This window comes from Melanaphis sacchari, unplaced genomic scaffold (genome assembly GCF_002803265.2).
Source record: "Melanaphis sacchari strain LSU unplaced genomic scaffold, SCAv2.0 Contig80_pilon_pilon, whole genome shotgun sequence".
In the NCBI taxonomy this organism is placed as follows: Eukaryota; Metazoa; Arthropoda; class Insecta; order Hemiptera; family Aphididae; genus Melanaphis; species Melanaphis sacchari.
Window position 1 is genome coordinate 1,055,893 of NW_020271570.1, and position 18,580 is coordinate 1,074,472.

The window sequence follows — 18,580 nt, forward strand, 5'->3', positions numbered from 1 at the left end:
CGAAAAATTAAACTCAAAAAAACATCTCACAGAACAGATGTAATGGAAAAAAAAAGAAGCTTTGACGATATATAATATGGACAATACACAAATGATGTGTAATAATTATTGAAAAAAAATTCTATAGTGGTTTTACTCTTACCCCTTATTTTCCTTCACATTTACTGCTAGTTTATGGCCTCGGAAACAATACAAAAAATATGTTTGTGAAAATTATACAGTCATGAAGACCTGCAAAATATGCGATTATTCGGATAGGTACGCAACAGGTTAGTGGAGGTGTTATTTTAATTGTAACATAATGAATTTGTTGTGAAAATATAAAACATGACAACTTTTTTCCGAAACATGATGACGCAACTATACAGTTGTGCAGAATTATAATAATAATAATAATAATAATATATCAATGAATGTTCAAAAAGTGTAAAATTTTAACAATAATAAACGGATTCATAGTTTTCTGAAAATTACGCGAAAATTAAATTTAACTATAAATCATAATCATATCGAGTGTTACTGCTGGGTAGCTACTCCCCTCACAATTTCACTGCTAAATGTACATGCTTATTGTAACTACTATTACAGATTGTATATATTCAAATAAATTTTTAAAAAAATAAACTATAAATCTCGAATTACTAAATTAAGTATGCTCAAACTCGACATTCCAAGAAAATATATTACTTCTTGTAATATTATTCATCAAACATGACTTATATACATTTACAAATTACAGTAGATGTATTTTTAATTTCTGTAGAAGTTAAATAATTTAATCTATTATATAATATCATTTATTGTAAGCTTAATACATTTTAATTATTAAAAACTGATTTAACGAATTTTTTGGCAAAAAATTGTTTTGTTAAATTAATTTAATTTATTATACAAATTATATATAAACTTAAAATATTTGAATCTCTACAATTGAAATTTTTCTATAAAATATATTATATAGCATAAAGGAATTTTAATTATCCAAAAATAACATGATAAAATTGTAAATCAATTAAAATAATACTTATTAAATTAAAAATATATATAAAATACCAAAATATTTATTATGTTAACTTCATATTACGTTTGTCTACACCCCCATTTCAACCCTTAACAAAAAAATGTTCGTCTAAAGTAATGCAATGAAAAATATTTGAATTGTGTGTTATAATATTTTCCTACAAATATTAATAAAACATAATCATTATATGCCAACAAAAATATTATACGTCTAAAATAATTAAAACTTTTACATTTTCACAATTTTGCGAATTCTGAAACTGAAAAAAAAAATGTTTGAATTAACAATAAATAATTAAAATCTAAATTAATTTTACTTTTGGAAGTATTAAAACATTGCAAGTTCATAATATTGAAATGAAAATAAATAAATTGTTCTTGTAAAAAACAATTAATATTTTATATCATTTAACTTTTGAAAGATTGAGACATAATACATTGTGATTGTATACGATTTTATAGGAAAAAAACCATGAACACGGAAATGCGAACGATACAGAAAAATACGTACAAAAATAATATTGACATGTAATTCAATACGTATAATTAAATACAATACGTTTTCCCAAAATTGTCTACTGACAAATCATTTGATACGATTTCCAAGTGAAATAACTATGAATTTTTATTTATTCCGCTAAATATGTCATTTTTAAACATATTATTTAAAAACTTTTCTTAATAAGCGAGATGATACGAACAAAACGGATTGTTAAAACTATTCAATTTAGACGAATAATAGTTACAAGTTTAATGAATATTTCGTGTAGAATGAAATCCAAATTACTTTCGTGTTCGGTCTAATGTAAAAAAATATTTATCAATAATCATGTCTAGACTACTTTCACGTAATCACGTCTGTATAATTTCCATAACATTATATACTCGTTTAAAGCAATTTTGCAAGATGTTAAAATTATGTTCAAAAATTCCAGACATGATTTTTTTTTTCGTATCGAATGAAAAAAAAAGTCGACAAAAACATTACATGAAAGCAGTTACCGATAGGTACCGAGTTTTTAAATTAAATTATCTAACTTTCGAATTAAATGAATTATAATATACTGCGAAGATTTTACAATACGAAAATGTCAAAAGCGCTCGTTTTGTAATTATTATTGTTTCAACGTGTTAACAGCGCGAAATAACACAACATAATTTAGTTCCATAATAGATTATTTGATAATTCTTTATTATACATCCATAATGATTAATGCTTTTAAAATGTATATCAATTTTTTATCTATTATTTTAGTAATGCACTTGACACAGGTTTTTTTTATTAACAGTCTAAAAGCTCCGTCTATCGAAAAATAAAGCAATATTTTCCGTTTTATACTTGATGATAATTACTTAATGTGTTAAAAAAGAATCCAAAAATCACAAAAAAAATATTATTTTTGATTAATTTTAAAAATATACTACTAGGCATTTTATTAGACATTTGAACAGTATTTATAATAATCAAAAAAGTTTATATTATTTCGATTTATTATATTTTTTTCATTTGAAAAATATGTTTCATTATTTTATCCCAAAATATCTCGGAGTGTCCAATAGATCGAACATGACAAAATTTTTAATAGATCGTAACTTCTTGAACCTTTTTTTCCAATCATTTATTAAACCAGGGTGAGTGAATGAAATTGATCAGGACAACAACAAAATTCAAAAATCGATCAAAAATTAAAACCAACTACCTCTAGCTTTGATATAATATCCTAATAAGTTTTGAAATCTCCGTGATTGGTTCCCAGATTGTTACAAAGAATATATCCGAATAGGTTACCAGATTATTTTTATTTACAATTTGTTCATTGCCATTTTAATATTATCTTTTTTTTTTTATATATAATTATTTGAAAAATAATATAAATAACACCTATAATGTAACGTCATTATAAATCATTTGTCAATTAATTATTATCATGGTACAATAAATAATTTAAAACAAATATTTTTTATGAATAGGTACTAATTTAAAAATTTAATTTTGTTAAAATGTATCCATTTCTTTCTCAAAGTAAATTTTTTTTAATTTGAATTTAATATTTAATGCAAGTTTAATTGACATGTCTTTTAAAATATCAACCAAATAAAAAAAAATTTCAAATTTTCTATACAACGTCACATTTTGAATTTCACAACTATTTTAAAATATCGGGAACTAATTTGGATAATGTTTGTCTTATAAAATATCGGGAACTAACTAGATTATCAATTTTTAGTTACAGAAAACAATGTTTATGCAGTCCGGTATAATTTTTTAGAGATGGTTACAACCTTATGGTATCTTATAATTTAGATAAATCAATTATTAAAACATAATAACAAATAGAACTGATATATTTTAACATTTTACGAATACTTTGATGCGGATTATGTATTCATTATTAATTTATCTAAATACCTTATTAGCGTTAAATACTTTTAATAATTATTTTCAAAAGAAATGAAAATAAAATTTTAAGATCTTTTATTATTTTAAGCTCCCGTATTTTTTTATGAAGGGAAATATAATGTAACAATATAGAAAGTAATCCAAAGCACAAACAAAGTTAAAATTAATGACTGTAGTCCATTAATAATTTCATTCCTAATGTTTTCTTAAATATTTATTTGTTATTTACTAAATTTTTATATATTTACATATATATAAACACACACAGTTTTATAAATATTGTGGGAGTTCTATTGAAAGTTATTAAGTGACTTTTTCACAATATTACGAGGAAGCAGAAACAAAACAATATAACATTCTTTATAAAACTCTTAGAAATCAAGGCATAATAAACGCTGCTAAATGGTTTGTTATTGAAAACTAACTTTTGTTTAATCAGTTAAAAATGTATTTTAGCCATCGTATCGTTTTATTTATAATTTTTTAATCAAAGCAAATAATCGTACGTTGTAAGCTATTATTGTGCAAGCAAATTTCATTTTTCAACAACATTATATAACAATAAAAACACTCCGTATCTATTACAACCGAAGTCAGCGTTAGGTTTGTTTCATTTTTTTTACAAATTTTACGAGTATAACTCGATGTTCACTACGATTGGAATCCCAGAAAGTCTCATCACCGCACGGGTTATAATATATAATACAGACGACAGCAAGCAAATAGCTCAATCACAATATTATCCGGATGAATACGAGGATTGGTCTAAGGATTTTTATCGTACGGTTTTATTTTCCCCAATGAGATAACCGATATTCAATGGTCATAACTGATAACCGTTTGCCGGTTAAATTATGTAAAACAAATTATTCTAATGTGCTCTATTGCATCGATATTTGGCGTTTTTACAAAGTAAATAATATAAAATTACAGACATATCCGTACAGTATGTTTTTATTTGATAACGGAAGCAACACGGGACCCGACTACCATTATTTCTGTAATTGCATACGAGTATAATTTATTCTATTATAAGGTTGGCGATTTCCGAAATAGTCCATCGACATTCAAGTTCGTCGACACGATAATATTCGCTAGAAAATCATTCGAATTGGATATTATACCTATAATATTGTAATACAGGACATTAAGTAAAATGGAAACGAAATAAAATAGGTATCGCTATTTAATTATATAACAATTACTAAAAATTTCAAATTGCCAAAGCCCCATATTCCAAACCCATTTACACAGACCTATTATCATCCTTAGTACACAAATTTAAATGGTTAAATAACTCAAAAACCAACCACTTGCTCAAATTTTGATTTTAATACGTAAAAATAATTTACAATAAAAAAGCGGGGTCTTCAATAAATAATAATAGAGGTTTGTATCTCCATAAAAAACTTCCAAAGTAATACGAAAAATCTTAAAAATTTTAAAATATGAATATTAAGTGTATATTTAAAAAATTCTAAAAATAAAATTTTGAATACCTGCATTATTGAAGAGTGAAGAGAGTATTCTTGATGTATACACTAGCATACTTGGTGAATCATCATGAATAAATATTAAATATATGATATAATGATAAAAAAAAACCCATGACTTCAACCACAAACTTTTTGTTTGAACGATCGTTTCTATTTCGTATTTATCTAAGTTTGTGTACGATATTTGACGAAATTCTGTCATGAAAATAACAATTCATCGAATTTCACTCCAACAAAATATGTCAAATGGGATACAATTATAGGGCCGTGTACACCTACGGAATGTCGGTATACACACTTAATCCATTGGGACAGTTTTATTTACTTTTAATTCAATGCGTATGCATACAATATTTATTATGTATACATAAAGACTATAAATAAAAATGACTTTTGGTGGGAGGCGTGGCCCACTTGTTCGATCGACAATATAAGAAATATACAATATAACTATTTATATTACGATTTATGATGTACAGAAAGTTCAAAAAATTCAAAATGGCTGAAATTATTTTAACCGAAAATAAATATTTATCTGTTTTTATTCAAACCTGATTTTACCACAATTTTATGAAATTTCTAAAATCTCAAGCAAACATTTTTGTAACGATAAACCATACTTATCTTACAATTATTTGAAAATATATTTTTTAAATCATGCGTTCTATCATGGCTATAATTTTGTCATATTATTTTCATTTTATATTATACCAACATGCTAATATTATATATTATTCAAGTTTGAATTTTCTTCCGTTTGTTGCAATAACTAAACACTGTCTATAACGATTTATTTCATTTTTAATTAAAGTTGATAACAAAAATATTCTCAACTAAATAATACTATTATATATTTAGATGTATTAAAACAGCCAATTAAAGCAGGAAAGTTTTAAGAGAGGAATTTAAAAATGTTTATGTTAACACTTACAGTGAGCTCAATGGAAATACGAAAATAATGAGTCAGCATATTGAATATTTTATTTTATCAAACAAAATCCCTACCTAACGAGTAAATTTTGCAACAAAAATAAAGACCTAACACATTCTGAATACTGTGTACGTTAGAATAATTTTATTATTTAAAACAAATTCAAAATAAATAATTTTATGTAACACGAGTGCAAAGAATAAGAGAAGTAATAGAAATGTTTTTATACATTTGTCATACTTAAATTACATTTTGTCTACATTCTACGGATTGAATGAATACAGAAACGCATAAATATTAAATAGTCATGGAAAGCTGATACTACCGAGTTTTAAGTTTAACATCTCGCTTCACTCACCTCTCAGCACTCTGTATAATAGACAGTATAAATATTTAACAAAATTTTATTCGAGATACAAATCGCAATAATAATTGCGCACTGACTTTGTATAAAGAGAACTAAAAAATAAGCTTGTATTGAATTTTATCAATTAAAGTTTAAAATGTACATCAAAAACATTAGTTAAAATATCAAAAATCGTTTAAATGTCAAATTTAATATAACAATATCATAATTTGTTGTAATACGTGATATGGTCGTATTTGTATATGTAAATTTTAAGTTGAAACAAGCAATTATTTCCTTATAATCAAAATACATTTAAAGGTATTCAACAAAATATAACACTCTATTTTTTATTGTTTTAAATTATTAATTATTAGAACTGGTAAAACTCACGATAGAAGACACGACTTGAGACGAACTTGTAGTAAAAAAGTCTAGTAGTCAAAAGTTTAGTTGTGTAATAACAATGTTTGCTACGTTGGTTCCAACCATTTGGTTGAATGCATAAAATTCTATGAAAGCCGAATTTGAGTGTCTAGGGGTCGGTCATCAACAGGTGTAATATCTTGTCCTGTAGCTTGCCCGGTGCTTTTCAGTATGCGTAAAATAAATAATACATTCCAACAATAGTAATTGATTGACTAGGTTTCGCAGTCATCACTCGGTAAGAATCGATGACTGACTGAGCAATCCACCTACGGTGAATTTAATCTATTTCCCATCGTTTGCCCGATGCTTTTTTGTATATTATGTAAAATAAATAAATACATTAAAAAAATGGTAATTTAATGTCAGTTGAACTGTCAGTCTCAACTAATAAAAATGTTTTGATATTGGCTTGTAATCATATACCTAATATTATATCTTCATATTATATTTATTATAACAAGTCATAAACCATACATAATTAAGTATGTATAGGCATCTGTTTTTTAAACCTAAAACTTATAATCATATATCTCAAGATTCATTCACACGTAAATATAGTATGGAATATAGATTGTATAAAATATTGTATAGATTTAATAAAATATATTTCAGCTCTCGAACAACCGACCAAAAACGATTAGTTAATAATATACTACAAATCATATTTTCATGCTTCTAAAACAAAATATATTTGTGTTTACACCCACTGTTTTCTTGCTTACACATAATTTGACATTATTAATATTGATGTTTTATTTTTTGGCATTCGTTTATTTCCAATATAAACATGTCATGTTTTGCATTCAGTCGTTTCATTTTATTTTATTTCACACAACACCACTTTGCACCTCTTTGCTGACTTTTTTTAAGCTGTCAAATTGTACAATTATTTGATTCATTTTTGCAAGACGATCGCTTCTATTATAACATTATGTGAAATGTTTATGCATAGGGTGACTTGTAGCATGTATAATACATTTTATCACATATTGTATTATTTACCAATATACAATTGGTGCGTACCTAAGCGTCAATTTTATTTATTTAGTTATGCCTCATACTCTTACTCTTATTGTTCCGCGGGTACAGATTGTGTATTTATAATAAAGAAAAAAAAAGTTGTGCATTTGTTTATAGAACTGTTCCAGCATTATATCAAATGTTTTTTTTCCCCCATCAAAACAATTTAGCAATTGTATTACGCTCATTAATTAAATCATTAAAAGGAATCGGAGGGTTTTTAAATTGTTATATTTAATCATCGTGGTAATGATGAAATTACCACTGGTCGTAAAAAGGAAAAAATTGCTATACGAATTTAAAGTACAATGAAAGACAAGAAATCTTTAAATTTAAAATAAGCACGTCATAAACAAATTAAATTGTTTACTATTTTCGTAAATACAATCCAATTTTAATTGAGGAAATGAGTATTCGGTTATATTTGGCTGCAGAGGACAAAGTCATTTTACGAGTACTAGAAACAATATACTACACACGAAAAATAAAACACAACATCTAAAAGTTAACAAAACTTTCCTTAATGAATCGCTTACTCATGTATTACTCTAATAAATTACAATTAACTTTAACGCAATGTTTATTAAATCTTGCTAAGCCCAAGTGGCTATACAATTTTTTTTTTTTTTTTTTTTGGATCAAGAAAAATAGATATTTAGTATACTAAATTATGCGTATATATTTAAATTAATTTATGCGCAATAAAGTTAATTCGATTACAATATTTCATTATTTCATTAATCATATTAAATAATTGATGCACATTAACTAAGTATGAATTAAATGTGCATTTATGTGAACCTAACTCTTAACTTAATTATGACTTAATCTAATATATATATTAACGATTTCATAGTAAGTATAGTATTGTCGATCCACTGTTACAGTTTGTATATATTTAAAATGATAGTTTTAATTCGAAAAATCGGTATTCATTATTCGATATATTTTATTTAAGTAGACGTCAACATTTTTAGAAAAAACAATTATGGCATTAAAATATAAAAAAAACAATAAATGAGAAAAATAATATGATATATAATACAAAATACAGTAAACATCAGTTATAGTGATATTTTAATAAGAAGTGCAATATGATTTGAATCATAATCTACTAATATTATTTTCTTTTATCACGAAATCAATATTCAGTGATAAGCATAGTAACATAGTAAAAAAAATATTGCATTACTGTAACGTTTCGATTATCATCTTTTAGAAATTTAATTAATTCAGAAAAATAATAATAGTAAAAATGTCTAAAATGGATACCTATTTAACATTTAAAATATCATAATTAAGTCGTCAAACTTTTAAATAAAATAATTACTTTTTCTGTACTTTATTTAATTAACTCTCCTCAAAATGCACTTTTTCTCTTTTTTACATCCTAATTTTAGTAACGAGTAATGAAACTCAATTAAAGTTTTATTCGAGTAACGATTAACGTAACTTTATTATTTTTAACTCTAAGCAACGAATACCTAACAAAATTTAATTACAATTAAAAAAAATACAAAATAACCCAACACTACTTATTATTATCTATCATAATATTGAAATATGCATTTATTTATAATTATATAGATCACTGTTTTTTTTCTATAATTTATGCTTTTTTTTACATACAATTTTCGTCTTAATCAAAACACTGAAATATCACACGTACCAATGCGTCTGAACATAAACACACAAAAATATTTTTATGAATTTAAACGAAGGTAAGGTCTTTTTTCCAGTTTTTAATTACAATCATATTATTTAGTACCGATACGTCAGAGCTAAACATGGATTACACGTCAAGAACATGATAGATTAGAAGTTTCGTCGGAACCAACACATACGTCGTTCATATTACATAAAAATAAATGTTGTACTTCAACGGATTTAGCGTTGATAATTTAAATAAGCATTATAAGGTGTGTTATGAAAGAAAAAACTAAGATGTTGCGCTAAAAGCATACAACCTGTGTACACAGATATGTGAGAGAGAACAGTACTTACATTTTCATAGGCGTGATTTTTATTAAATTATAAATAATTTCTATGTGAACAGAGATTTTATAGTACCTAACCATGCATATAGTTCAAAAATATATATAGAGTCAACAATTTTAAATTCATTATACCTATATAGTACCGCGCTGTCTAAGGTTCACCCTATTTTTTTATTTTTGTTCTATTCCATTTTATTTTCTATAAAAAGTTAAATTATAAAACGACACAATTTAATATTTCAAATAACAAAGTATCTATATTATATGAGTTAAAGCCATCTTTTTTTTTTATTATTATTCCACTTTATATTATATAATATTTCCATACTTATTATAATAATAACGAATCAACAAAATAACATACCATACTTTTTTTCTCCAAGATTAAATTCTAAAAAATTAATAACGTCATTCATGTTGTTTTTAAACAATAAACTTTTCTCGTCATACACTTAATGTTTTTCTTTTGATCACATCGTTACAATAATTATTACTAAGGAAAACCATCGGTGAACTATATTTTTCACTTTTTAATTTCATCCACTCGAATATATTTTTTCTTTCTTCGCCATTAATATTCATGTTATACAAACAACAAAAATTATTTGTTGATTGGTTTTTGAAAATTCTTTATTGCCAATATTGTCAAATTATTTTAAAAATTAAAATATAAATACTTTTTGAACTACCTACTTTAAATAATTTAGTGTAAATATTATTCCATCATAAATAATTAGTATAGCTGTTTTTTGTTTTTGTTTAAATTTTAAACTTGAATAAAAATCTCCCCCTCTCAGTTTTCTGTTAATGATACGGGTGGTTGGATGTAATTAATAATCTTATTAATATCAATTTTTTTCATATTTATAAGTATGGGGGATGACTATAAATTGTAATATATAAATATTAAAATTAAAAAAAAATTATTGTAGATACTCAAATTGTTAAAAATCTAAATTGTTAACGATTAATAATTATATATTTATACATAGACCAATTTATAAATGATAAAGTTCTTAGAGCTATTACCTATATACTCTAATTTCCGGACCTAATAATAAAAGAATAACTATTGATTTTTTTTATTTTAATAACATATGTTTTAATTAATTGTTATATTTAAATATTATTATTAGATTAAAGTGTTAGTACTTAATATAGATACAATAAACAAAAATAATATTTTTAAGAGTTTCATTTTTTTCTTTTAGATTTTTAATAATACTTTTTTTAACTACCCACGTCCACGAACACCTGTTTTCCACAAAATTGATTTTGGGATTTTATCATAAAAAATTCGTAGAAAATAACTAAAATCCCCTACTCATCAAATGAAAATAAAGTCTAGTTGATATTTTTAGATGATAGTATACTTAAATGTATTTGTTCAGTAGTTTTCTTAAACGTGATGAAAATTACCAAAAGCCAAAAACTATAAAACATTTTGACAAATTTCTTGTTTTTCTAATATAATGATATATTATTTATACAAATGTAAATTTATAAGTTTTGTGTCTAAGCAAGCGAAACAAGTGAAATGTCCAATCCCCATCCTTATATTTTGTACCGATTTTTAATAGTATTTTTAAATTTATTTTCTTGTTATTATAAAAAAAATGATCAGCTTATAAAAAAATGTATCTTAGTTAATTAAAGATTTTCGTTAACAATAAAATACTATATAATATTAATTAACAGATATTTACTAGTTTTTTTTTCAATATATTTCTATAAGATATTATTTTAAACTAAAAAAAGGAATACAACTATTAGCCAAGTATGGATAATTGTCATAATCTTTGCAATTATTATTTTGCTTGTCTAAAACATTAAAACATAAAGAAACATATTTTATTCCTTAATTAGATATAAAAATTAAATTTCATTATACTAATGACGAGTGAGTCTAATTACTAGTTTCTTATTACAAACAGGTCGTATTTCTAACGGTCGGACGCAAATAAATCTTAGTTATGACTAAAAAATGTGTTGCTCTATGAAATATATTCACCATGAAGAAATTATTTCGAAATTTGAAACTGATATTGTAATTTCTTAGTGACAATTATTAATTAAAAACATTAATATTAATGCTCTGATATTCATCACGTTTAGTTGTGCATGGGTATCAATATTAATAAGTGCTGAATCAAATATTCAAAATACATAATAAATTAATGTTAAAACTATACATTTAACTTCTCAAAATATGTTCAACGAGTATAAAGCGTCTTTCCAACATCTAATATCATCTTTTAGTTTGAGCATCGGGACTAGATGACTAACATAGGTGCCAAAAAGAGTTTTTTTTTATCCTGGATGGCATTATTTAGATAACCGTACAGCATAATACACGAAATGTACATTGTTTTAATTACTTTTTGGTAGAGGGTACTAAATATATATGTCAAATATTTTGCTCTTAAGTTAAGTTAGGTTGAACATTACTATATACGATCACCACCCAACGATTTCTCATTAAGACTTTAATTTTTAATATAGTTTATAGACTTTAAAGATATTGTTAATGAGAACCTTAGATACATAGACACTGTACATTGGACAGTTATTGCTGTTGAAAAATTCAATAATAATTGTTTACAAATATTAATTTTTTAACTCTCAGCCCTTGATTAAGGGTGGTAATCTTTTTTTAATGTTACGTACGTACTAATAATTTTCTTATTTGTTTTGTTCAACGTACCTTTAAATTATAAAAACTATTAAATATACAAACATAGATGAAAAAATTAATAATTTAAGCATATTTATTGTATTTGTTTAGATAATAAACAAACAAGAGATTTAATAAAAAAAAAAATAGTCAAGTGAGTACCCCTCGGCTATACAGTAAGTGCAAGTGGATCACAGTGATAGATTTGAATTCAATGATAAATTGAATGTTTACGAAAAGCAATTCTGAGCGGAGATAGTCTATCAGCATATATCACGAAGTATATTTCATGTTATATTTGTTGATATTGTTATTGAAGTGATTGATTTTACTATTCGTAATACAGTAGATTGATTATTTTTTATGGAAAACATTGTATTTTAAAACGTAATGAAAATATAATTTTACACCTACGTAAAATTTCTATATCATCATGAATAATATATTTGGATTATCTATAACAAAATAATGAATATCGTTATTCATGTTTTAAACATACAATTTCATCCAAATTTAAGCTTAAAATTTCATAAGAAAAAAAATTATCTTTATATATTTTTTTTTGTTTAATTATGAACTATTTATGAGAAATTTTGTTTTAAATTTTCAAACCTTAGTTTTAACAAAAATTGCACATGTTATAAATTTTCAATTGCAAATAATATCTATAAGAAGAATACTTGTGGAATTTTTATTGAATTATCAAGGTATTTTTCCGAACAAAAGCATTTTTCAAAAACTAAAATTAAGAAAATAAAATGAACATTTCAAATGTCTATAGTAAATATTTTAACTTTTTGAATATCCTCAAAATGTTTTTAAGTACCACGTCCTCAGATTCTTAATCGAAAATTTTCTGAGCAAACTCATTGTACTAAGATCGTTGAAAAACCAAAAAGAATTCATTCCATATGGGATCGTAGAACACTTTTTGATGAACACTTACGGACAAGATAGTATTCATAATACTAAGAAACCTTTAATCCGGCAACATGCCACAGATAAACTGATTTCATAAGTTTTTCAAACAAATTGCAATATGCATGTTGCGTAATTTATATTATATAAATATGAATGGTAGCTATAAAATATACATTTTCTAATGTTTCTCCGAACAACATTTATCTGATTGTAAACGATAAATACATAGTACAAAAAATAAATTAATCCAAATAAGATATTCATCTACTTTAAATTGGCTTTAATCCAAACAACAATAAAATAAAATAATTTTATATGGTTATTCATAAATAAAGCGATAAAAATCGGATTGATAAAGTATACTACTCAGAAGTTATTTGAAAACATAAAAGTTCCGGTCTCAATAATTCATTTGTACGTGATTCAGTCGTATGCTGAATAACCTTGTTATTTTTAAATCTTTTCATTCAATATAATATTTATATTTTTTTAACTACTAAGATTATTAGCTTACATTAGGTTAACATATACTATTCAAATTAAATATAATAATAACAATAATAATGATACAAGTCTGTAATCTGTACTCGTATACAATTTATTGCCTGTAGATATTTATGGAAAATAAGATAAAATATCGACTTAATCAAAAAGTAAACATTATGTTAAAAAGAAAATCTTTTCACAAATTATATCATAGAAAATCATAAATGTATTTTACCTGAAACTGACATAGATAAATACTTCTATCCATATTATGACACTATAACTTATAAGTATTGATTAATTCAGTTAAAAGTGTTTCAACTGCTATAATATTGAATAAAGTTTAATAACGAAGTACATCATGTATAAAATAATTCAATAACTAAATTATATGACTTAACCTTGTAAAAAATAATGGATCAATACAAACTTATATAAATAATAAATATTTAAAAATATTTTTAATTAGGTCAACAACTAGCTGGAAATCAATTTTCACTCGAAAAAAAATGATACATTTATTGAAAATTTTATAATTTGCTGTTATTAATTTTTACTTTAAATGTATTTATCTTTAATATCTTAAGTTTTTAATTATATCTACTTAAAACATCATTCCAAATATTTTTATAACCTTAAATTACAGGTAAATGTTAAATTATAATAAATACTCGTACACTTATTGGTTATTCATTGATATTTTACAAAAAAAAACTATTATTGCTGTTCTTATAAATATTGACGAATGACAGTATACAAAATGAATATACAGTGTCCCTAAGACTAACAATCTGATGGATCACTCGTAGTTTCAATAAACCAAGTTATGTATGTATATTGTATATTGTACATTTTATAAAAAAAAAACTTAAATAACGTTATGTTTTTCTAAATAAATGATATAGCTTACATGATGACTGTCCAACAAAAAATCTCGGTTTGAAGTTTAAGTACAACCGTATAATATGTTTCCATGCCCGATATTGAACGAGCCATTAGATCACTACAAAATTTACTGAAAATTATCACTAATTTTAAATTAACAATAACTCTAAAGAATTATTACGTAGTAGTTAAATTTATTTTAGATGTTGTATTACATTCTAAATGGCTAAACTGTATATTTTTAGACACCAAAAATAGTTTTCTTGTACATAAATACGCACTAGGTCTTAAACATATGCCATACAAAAAAAATTTGATTAATATACAATACGTACTTGAACCAGCCGAAATTAAAACGACAAAACGTAGAGAAACAGCAGGTTGTTACAGTCTAATGAGCACACAATAAATTACCAAAAAAACTTAAAAAACCTATTATCTAACAGTTTTATTAATAACAATCGATTATAGTATCAGGGACGGTCAAACTTTTTTCGGCCGCGATCTACTAAAAATATACTTCACATTTGAGGATCGACTTCAATAAAAAAGTTTTTATTATTATTAAGTTACTATACCACCATAATTAATTTTCGTGTGCGCAGCCTAAAAATAAATTTTAGCACGATCGACTTTAAAATCGTTTGCGATCGACCGGTCGATCGCGATCGACTGTTTGGCCGCCCCTGGATTATAGATTAATTGTATCAAATTTCAATGATAAAAACTTAACAAGTTATCATATTAAAATAAAAGACAAGCAAAAATATCGATAATATTTTTTACGGACCGCTGCAATAATTGCTAACGCTAGACACGCATGTAATAATTTTGCATAACCAATGCGCCGCCATACGTTTTAAGACCACAGCATACAATAACAATAATAATACGTCCTGCTAATACACTAATAGTTGATGGTGAAGAGGCAAAAACATCATAATACAATTTTTATTAAAAAAAAAAAAAATTTAATGGAAATTGATTTATTAGTTCCGACAACAACGTTAATTTAAAATTACCGCAAACGACGATAACATAATAATTACCAAGGGAATGGTAAATAAAAATACAATATCGTAAACGATGTTTTTATAATAAAAGCTTCAACACCGAAATCAAACTGTAATAGCAATACTAGAAAAATTTATTTAATCCAAATGACACAGATCTTAAATCTTGATTCAAATTCAATTTCATTCATAACGAATTAACGGAAACAACATTTAGACCTAACCGTAACACGACTAACTATTCGTATTGTAATAAATAATTGATATAATTATTATGGTTAAATAATATTGTAAGCACGTGCTTCCACATATATCATTAATCCTTTCTCAATAATGTTAGGTACCTATCGTTACTTTTCAATTGTTATAATATGCACTAAAGGTATTAATATTTAATATGTTACGTAAATGGTGGCATACTAATAAGGATTTACTATGCACGTTAAGACAATCGTCATTTACAAAACGTTATTATACTATTTAATCAGTCTTTGATGTAACTCAATCTTATGTCACATTCAAATTATTATATAGTTATATTACAAAATTATTGTAATCAGTAATCCATGCTATTATCTATACTAAATAGTAAATGCCAGTGTTGAAACTCATCTAGATATTTATCTAAATAAAAATATTAATTATCTATTATTTTGTCTAAATTTAAATCTAAAATTTATAAATTTATCTATTTTAGATAAAAACTTAGACATCTACTAAAATTTATCTAGTTTTTTAAGCTGTAGAAATTATTTTATTTTTGTTCCCAGTAATACAATTACTCAACAGACTGTAAACGCGTGTTATATTATTTGATCACGCAACCTAATATTATAATTGAGATACTCATAGTAATATGGGTTAACAGCAACCAAACAAGCTTGTTGGAGAAAAAAATAGATCTATCTATAAAAAGTTTTTGTTACTGTTGAGTCATGAATTTATCGTGTTGATCTGTTCATTCAATCCCAACCATTTCTTTTAAATGCTTAAATCTATTCGTATACGAAAAATATAAGTATCCAACTACACGTACGATACAAGAACAGTTCGGTAAGATGATATCCGTATTATAATATTGCAATACGCCTCCTTCATAAGTGAAACCAAGTGACTGTCGATATTAATGTCTATTTCCAGTTGAGGAGCAGTTAGTTAATAATTATATATTAAAATAATTAAAAAAGTCATGTAGAGATTACTGCTAGTATCCACTTGACCGTTCAAAACTCAACTATATAGAATAAAATCAGTAATATGCACGTTCGTAGGTACGTAGACTTGTGTTGGAAATTGATTAAAAACACTTTTTATGAATTAGCCTACACATAATCACCGTCGTCTGTATCTGTCGATGGATTTATTCCATTAATTTCCCCGTTTGCTTTTTCAGTTCTACAATGCTCATTCACGTTCCTTTGTATCTGAGCGACAAGAGTGTCTCAGTCACCGTGAACAACAGAAAAAGTCAGGTTTAGAAAAACTACTATCCCGACGAGTCGTGGTATGTGTATACACAAATTAATGATGTTATATGATACGATATGGGCCTCCGAAATTGATTCTAATCGGTTGCAATTTTTTCGACCAGCCGAATTCAAGGGTCCTACTCTGTTTGGCACAAAACAGTGTCCGCACAAGAGCCCTAGGTAGTCCAATGACGTTGTAAATAGAAACGCGGTATATAATATGATTGTTGAATGCGTCAGACAACCGGCGACGCTCGGTTAACCGTAATCGAGGTGGAACCCATAAACCTAATTATTATAATGTTCGAGGTTTCGCGTGATAAATTTTAGAGCGCATAAGCGCGGGGTGGCGGCGGCCTCGCTCCGGCACGGGTCTCCCACAGCGTTCCGCTCCGCCCACCAACCAATGGACAAAAACTTACGGAGTGACGCGTAGGTGGTAGCGTAGTATAGGTGCACTGAAAACACTGTCGTATAAAATTGTATATTATGCATATATATATATATATATTAAAATTATACTATTATGATCGCTCAGTAATAATAATTCATCGGCGTCGTGTACAAATCGACCGGTCGGTAAATATCTATTTTCCATTCTACTATTTAAATGATTTCGTGACGTCTAAAAACTACGGTGTCCGGTCGTATTGTTGCTAAGTATAACACGATCATGTTTTGTGGACCGCAGTCGGCCACGCGACGTCGTACGCGATATCGGCATGTCACGCTATTGTTTTATTAGAACGATATGTATAGACGAAAGCTTTACAATATATATAATATGGTTTATTTACGAAGTACATACATATATGAACGATACAACCGTATAACATATTATTGTACTGTCGAGAACAACAACAACGACTAAAAGGTTGGGTTAAAATACTAACGGCGACGAAAAATACTGTCGCTACAACGCGATTTTTGTAATGCCTGTTGACGTCGCAACAGGTGGCGAGAAGTCGCGTATTTCTGACGCGGACATCCGAACCGGCCCCGTTGCACATACCACAATGCAATAGGCGTATCCGTGATAAAAAAAAAAATAAAAAATAAAAACGATAATTACGAAGACGTGTGATCAATTTATCACACGATATCGCGTCACACCGATTGTGGGGGGGGGGGGCGTTTAACGACGAAATTGTCACTCACCTTTCGCGCGTGTCCGACGACCACTTACCGGCCGACGATTTTTCGATTGACGAACGAGGTGCCACGTGTTCGTTAGACTACGACGACGACGACTGCTGTACCAGCGACACACTGACTGGCGTTCGTTCCCCCCGCGCTGAACACGGCACTGAACGGCCCCGTGGCGAACGCGCGGCGTGCGGACGGTCCTCGCGCCATCCGCGCCCACCCCTCCGGTCATCGGGTGGTGGTTTTTTTTTCATTCTTCCGCGCCGCCTGGCGAGACGATCGCACGCTGTACCCTGCACTCGTCGCCCACAATAATAATATCATCACAGTAATAATTATAGTAAAA

General features: G+C 26.5%; 1 protein-coding gene across 1 annotated transcript in view; it reads right to left on the reverse strand.

Moving 5' to 3' along the window:
* LOC112602014 (thyrostimulin alpha-2 subunit) overlaps positions 1–18,376 on the reverse strand; it is a 44,990-nt gene extending 26,614 nt beyond the window's left edge. The window contains exon 1 of the mRNA XM_025349929.1: positions 18,247–18,376. The gene's annotated coding sequence lies outside the window, so the exon portion shown is untranslated. The remainder of the gene's footprint in view (positions 1–18,246) is intronic.
* Positions 18,377–18,580: the final 204 nt, after the last annotated feature.